This window comes from Dasypus novemcinctus, chromosome 9 (assembly GCF_030445035.2).
Source record: "Dasypus novemcinctus isolate mDasNov1 chromosome 9, mDasNov1.1.hap2, whole genome shotgun sequence".
NCBI classification, from domain to species: domain Eukaryota; kingdom Metazoa; phylum Chordata; class Mammalia; order Cingulata; family Dasypodidae; genus Dasypus; species Dasypus novemcinctus.
The window spans coordinates 90,387,473-90,393,574 of NC_080681.1; the positions used below are offsets into that span (position 1 = coordinate 90,387,473).

Consider the following 6,102-nt stretch of genomic DNA (forward strand, 5'->3'; position numbering starts at 1 on the left):
ATGTCTTCTTTCCTTGGATTTGGATGGGATTATGACTCACTTGTAATCAAAAGCCTGCAGAGAAAGTGATGTTGTGTGACTCCCAAGGCTATTTCAGTAAATGTGAGGCAGGGTCCACCTTGTTCTTGTAAATATTTGCACTGCAGTCCTGTGTGGCCGCCGCTGCGGCACTGCAGGCGGGTCACTGCAGGCGAGTCGCTGCCGGGGATCGGGCCTACGCCACGGCCGGACCGGGGCGGCAGCGGGCGGCTCAAGGCTTGGGGGACGCGTGGTTCGATGGAAGAAGAACCACGGAGACGAGGTCTATGCGCAGGTCTGATTTTATTCGGGAAGTACATGAGGTTTTATAGTGTCATGGAGGCGGGGAGGTTGTGGGAGGGGCATGTCCGCGGGGCAGCTGAGGATTGGCTGCAGAGGCAAGGGCGGACCTGCGGTTTATGACGTAAGCCATTGATGGCAGAGGGGGTTGTTTCCGAGGTTGTGCTGGGGCGGATACGGGATGAGGGCGGTTGAAATGAGGCGGGGAGAACAGCGATCGGCTGGGAGGGGGAAGATAACGGTGGCTGGGAGGAGGGGCGGAGGGAGGCAGCAGCACAAACTGCTGCTGAGAAGGGCCATAATACAGGGAGGTTACGAGGAACAGGCGGGCAAAGTGTAAGGAAGCGAAAGGCAGGGTGGGAGCAGGGGACAATTGTTCCCTCTTTCGAAAATAAGAACGCACAGGTTTTGCGGGATTGACATTTTGTGGGGAGGAAAGATGAGGGGGGGGGTGAGAGGAGGGGAAATAGGAGAGAAAGGAATGAGGAGGGGTTGCCGGCAGGGGGCGTGGGGGCACGAGGGGGGCGTGAGCAGAGGGGAGGGCGGCTGAAATGCCCGATTCCCCATGCGGAGGGCAGAGAACCCGTACCCGCAGCTCGAGGTGGCCACGATGGGCCCTATCGATGGCCGCCTCCTGCCACCTCCGTGAGCCACACCTGGGCGTGCCGGGCCTCCTCAGGAAGGGGATGGCTTTGGGAGAGGACTAGGACAGCTGTGGAAAGGTTGGTGACGAACTGCAAGGCGTCGAGGGGAATAGGGATGGAGACATTTGGCAATGACGAGGAGACAGGAAGGGCGAGGGGGTCGCAGCTTTCTGGGAGGAAGTCGCAGTTGGGGGAGTACATGGTGGGGAAGGTGGGGGAGTGAGGGGAGAGAAAGAGGAAACCAGGCGGTTGGAGAAGGGCGGCCCAAAGGGGTGTGGCCTGGGCTGAGGAGGCTAAGGAGAGCATAATGATGAGAAGGTGTAGGAGGCAGGGGGTGGTAGGAGGGCGCCGGGCAGGGGAGGCGCGAACACGACGGAGAAGCTGGAGAATTTGCTGCTCGATGGAGGCATCTTCGAGGGAGAGATGGCTCAAGCGGCGGACAAGAAGACGACGTCGACGTCGCTCGCGGCGGGAGAGAGCTGGCGTGGTCCCTGCGGGTGATGGCGCAGGAGGGGCAGACTCAGGCGGGCTCGACTGGGCAACTGGAGGCGTCATCTGCAATGACAAGAGGAGAAAAACCTCACGGGGGGGTGAGATGCGGAGAAGGGCCATCATTACGGCAGGGGGGAGTCATCAGGGGGAAGGGGGTCGGGGGGTGGAAGGTCGGCAGGGCCGTGCGGGGTGCCTTTCCCGCATCGCGGTCAAGGAGTGGAGGGCGCGCGGGGAGCGGGGGCTGCTGATGGCGGCTCCATGCCCCGAGGGGCCGGGCGCGGCGGTGCCGGGAGGTTAGGGCACTCCCGTGCGAAGTGGCCTAGCTCGCCACAACGGAAACATGTATTGATGGTTTGGACGGCGGCAACAAGGGCGGCAGCGAGGGCGGTGGTTTGGCCGGAGACTCCGGAGCAAGCAAGGACCCAGTCTTGGAGGGGCCTGTCACGAAGGGGACGGATGATGGCCTTGCAGGCTGGATTAGCTCCCTCTTGTAGGAGATCTTTGACAAAGGACTCGCGGGCTGCGTTGCCGACAACTCGCCTCTCTGCAGCGGCCTGCACACGAGCTACGAACTCGTTAAACGGCTCCTCGGGTTTTTGGAAAAGCTTCACGAGGGGCTCTGGGGCGGCCGCGGCGCACGAACGGAAGGCTCGAAAAACACAGTCACGGAGCTGGATGAAAAACCCAGGCGGGGTGGCAGTGTAGGCGCTGGGATCGCCGTAAGGGCCGAACCCGAGAAATGCGTCTGCAGGGTAATGCACACCCTGACGAGCATTGTCGGCAATCTGATTGTCGATCAGGACACCGAGGTGGGCTCGCCAGTCAATGAATTGCCTGGGGGAGAGAACCGCTCGGGCTAGAGAGATCCAGTCGTAAGGGATGCAGCGAGGGATGGTCATACGCTCGAGAAGGTCTTGGGCATGAGGGCTGGCAAGGCCATCCTCTTTTATCGCATTGCGGAGCATTTGGATGTCTTTGGGGGAAAAGGGGACCCATGCTTGTGGGCTCTGCGGAGTGCGAGCGGGATTGAGGGGGAACATCTGAGCCAGAGGCGGAGTGGGGGAGGTGAGAAAGGCGGTGTCGTACGCTGGTGGAGGAGGATTCCCGATGCTCCCGCTATTGCTGGGGCAGGCGGGAGGTGAAGCGGGCCATGGAGGTGAGGCATGGGCGGTGCCACCGGGCGCCGGCCAGGAGGGCGCGGCGGCAACGGTGTTCCTGATTGGCCAAGATGGCGGCACGGTGACGTCACGCCTGACATCACTTCTGGCCTCGGGCCAAGATGGAGGAGTGGCCACGTCATTTCCAGGTACAGGCCAAGATGGCACCGGAGGCTCTGCCGGTTTAGCCGAAAATGGCGATCGGCAGGCATCCGGGACGGGACCGGATGGCGATGAGACAGGAAGAGGTGGGTAAAGGCGGGAAGAGGGCGCCGAGGAAGAAGAAGGAGGAGGTGCGCCATGTTGGCATTGTTTGCAGGACGCGGTGGGGGGGGAAGAAGGCGGGGGGTCGCCATGTTGGTTGGGGTCCGGATCAGAGGCTGTGGGGGGATCCAGTTCGAGCGCGGCCTCTAGCTGGGCGGACAGAGAACGAGTATCGTCGTCTCCATCAGGATCGCATGTGAGAGGGTGGCTAGGCTCACAAGCGAGAGCAGAGGCAGGGGAGGGCACACCTTGGAGACAGGCGCGGATAGCGACGAGGGTCGGGATAAGGCCGGGGGGAAACTGCTTGCGATCGTGCTCCATAGCGGACGTCACCCGCTGAATTAGACGTTCATAGGTCTCTGGGCTCCAGAGAGCACAGGTGGTGAGCCAAGGATTAAAGGGTAGGAGAAGGTCCCAGTACCGCTGTAGCTGACGGAGAGAGACCTTCACGTGGTGAGTCTCTAAAAGGGCAGCGAGCAAGCGGACTTGAGGAACCTGATGGGATGAGAGGGAGGCCCCCATCGCGGCAGAGGGCTCAGGAGGGGGGTGAAGGGAGCAACGCCGGAGAGTCCCTACCTTGAGCGGCGGCACGGGAGGACGGCGATGGGTCCCGTGCGAGGTTCAGCAGCGGACTGGCCAAGCGAGGGGCCGAAGCTGGGGTCCCTGTTCCGGGCGCCAACTGTGGCCGCCGCTGCGGCACTGCAGGCGGGTCACTGCAGGCGAGTCGCTGCCGGGGATCGGGCCTACGCCACGGCCGGACCGGGGCGGCAGCGGGCGGCTCAAGGCTTGGGGGACGCGTGGTTCGATGGAAGAAGAACCACGGAGACGAGGTCTATGCGCAGGTCTGATTTTATTCGGGAAGTACATGAGGTTTTATAGTGTCATGGAGGCGGGGAGGTTGTGGGAGGGGCATGTCCGCGGGGCAGCTGAGGATTGGCTGCAGAGGCAAGGGCGGACCTGCGGTTTATGACGTAAGCCATTGATGGCAGAGGGGGTTGTTTCCGAGGTTGTGCTGGGGCGGATACGGGATGAGGGCGGTTGAAATGAGGCGGGGAGAACAGCGATCGGCTGGGAGGGGGAAGATAACGGTGGCTGGGAGGAGGGGCGGAGGGAGGCAGCAGCACAAACTGCTGCTGAGAAGGGCCATAATACAGGGAGGTTACGAGGAACAGGCGGGCAAAGTGTAAGGAAGCGAAAGGCAGGGTGGGAGCAGGGGACAGTCCTGAGCTGCCAAGTAAGCAGTCCAGCTTCCCTGAAGCTGCATCTCTGGGGGAGCCAGCCTAAAATAACCCATGCAGAGAGACATGGAGCAGCTTCCCTCCACCACTATTTCAGTCCCACCACCATCTGATGACAATGAATAAGAAACCCAGAGCCAAAACCACCCAGCCAAGCCTTTTCTGAATTCCTGACCCATGGAGACTGAGATATACTACAATTGCTGTTTTAATTACTAGAACTTAAAACATATATAAAGTCCCAATAACTAAAACAATACGGTAATAACATGATAATAGACAAACCAATAAAAGAGAAGAGAAAGTCCAGAATTGGGTCCAAATATGTACAAGAATTAGCATATAAAATAATAAAAAACAAAACAACAACAAAAAAGAATTAGCATATACAAAAAGTGGCATCTGGGCAGCGGACTTGGCCCAGTGGTTAGGGCGTCCGTCTACCACATGGGAGGTCCGCGGTTCAAACCCCGGGCCTCCTTGACCTGTGTGGAGCTGGCCCATGCGCAGTGCTGATGTGCGCAAGGAGTGCCCTGCCACGCAGGGGTGTCCCCTGCGTAGGGGTGTCCCCGGCGTAGGGGAGCCCCACGCGCAAGGAGTGCGCCCCGTAAGGAGAGCTGCCCAGCGCAAAAGAAAGTGCAGCCTGCCCAGGAATGGTGCCGCACACACGGAGCACTGATGCAGCAAGATGACGCAGCAAAGAGAGACACAGATTCCCGTGCTGCTGACAACAACAGAAGTGGACAAAGAAGATGCAGCAAATTGACACAGAGGACAGACAACCGGGGTGGTGGGGGAGGAGGGGAGAGAAATAAATAAATAAATCTTAAAAAAAAAAAAAGTGGCATCTGAAATCAGTGGAGAAAAGATGCACTTTTTAATAAATGGTGCTATGGCAACTGGGTAACTATTAGTAAAATTAAAGTTGGACCTATAGTTTACATCATGTATAGAGATAAACTCCAAGTGTAGCAAAGACTGAAACATAAAAAATGAAACACACAAAAGAACTAGAAGAAAACATGGATGAATTCTTTTATATCTTTTGATTGGGTAGACCTTTCTAACTAAGCCTCAAAATCCACAGATTTTCAAAGAAAAAATTAAAATTTACTACATATAAAAAAACTCTGAAAAGCAAAAATAAACGTTCTAAAAGTACTTGTCATTCATACCACAGAAAGTAAATTTCCTAATACATAAAAAACTCTCAGAAATCAATAAAATACATATAATTCAATAGATAAATGGGCAAAGATTATGAAAAAGATAAAAGGTTAACAAATGATTTCATTATGAAAATTTTATAGAAAAGTAAATACAAATGGCCCTTTAACATGAAAATGTGATCAACCTCACTCATAATAAGAATAATTCAAAGTAAAACTCCACTAAAATACCATTTTAAACTATCAGTTTGGCAAAAATCCATGAGTTTTATAATGTACTGTCTTGATGAAGCTGTGGAGAAATAGGCTTATATAATATATAGGCTTAAATAGGCTTATATATTATATAAAAATAGGCTTTTATATAATACATGTTGTCATAACTCCAGTGGAAGGGAATTTGGGAATATCTGTCCAAATCACAAATACATTTACCCTTTGACTTAAATTTGCATCTGTGGGAATTTATCCTACAGATATGCCTGCATGATGTGACATGTTCATGGTTATTCAGTGCAACATTATATGTAATGGCAGTTAATGCACTGGGATCCCACTTGGAAGAAAACCCAAGTGTCCATCAACAGGGGACTGGTTAAATACATTTTGCTGTAGCAATTCAATGGAATATTATGCAACTGTGAAAATGTTTGGAGAAACTCTCGAAGTCTACTGATAAAAGCTCTCCAAAACACATTATTTTATAAGTGAAAACAAAACAAGGTGTAGAACAGTGTATACAGTATGCTAGCTTTGGCCTAAGAAAGGATAAAATAAGAATATATATTCATACTGCTTGTATTTGCATAAAGAACCTCTG

At 54.3% G+C, this 6,102-nt stretch overlaps 1 long non-coding RNA gene across 1 annotated transcript; it reads right to left on the bottom strand.

Annotated features, from left to right (window-relative positions):
- Positions 1–302: 302 nt before the first annotated feature.
- Positions 303–4,087, bottom strand: LOC131279782 (uncharacterized). Its single transcript, XR_009187237.1, has 2 exons — positions 3,452–4,087; positions 303–1,517 (listed from the first exon to the last, which is right to left on the bottom strand). It is a non-coding gene; the product is annotated as an uncharacterized lncRNA (long non-coding RNA).
- Between the last annotated feature and the right edge of the window lie 2,015 nt (positions 4,088–6,102).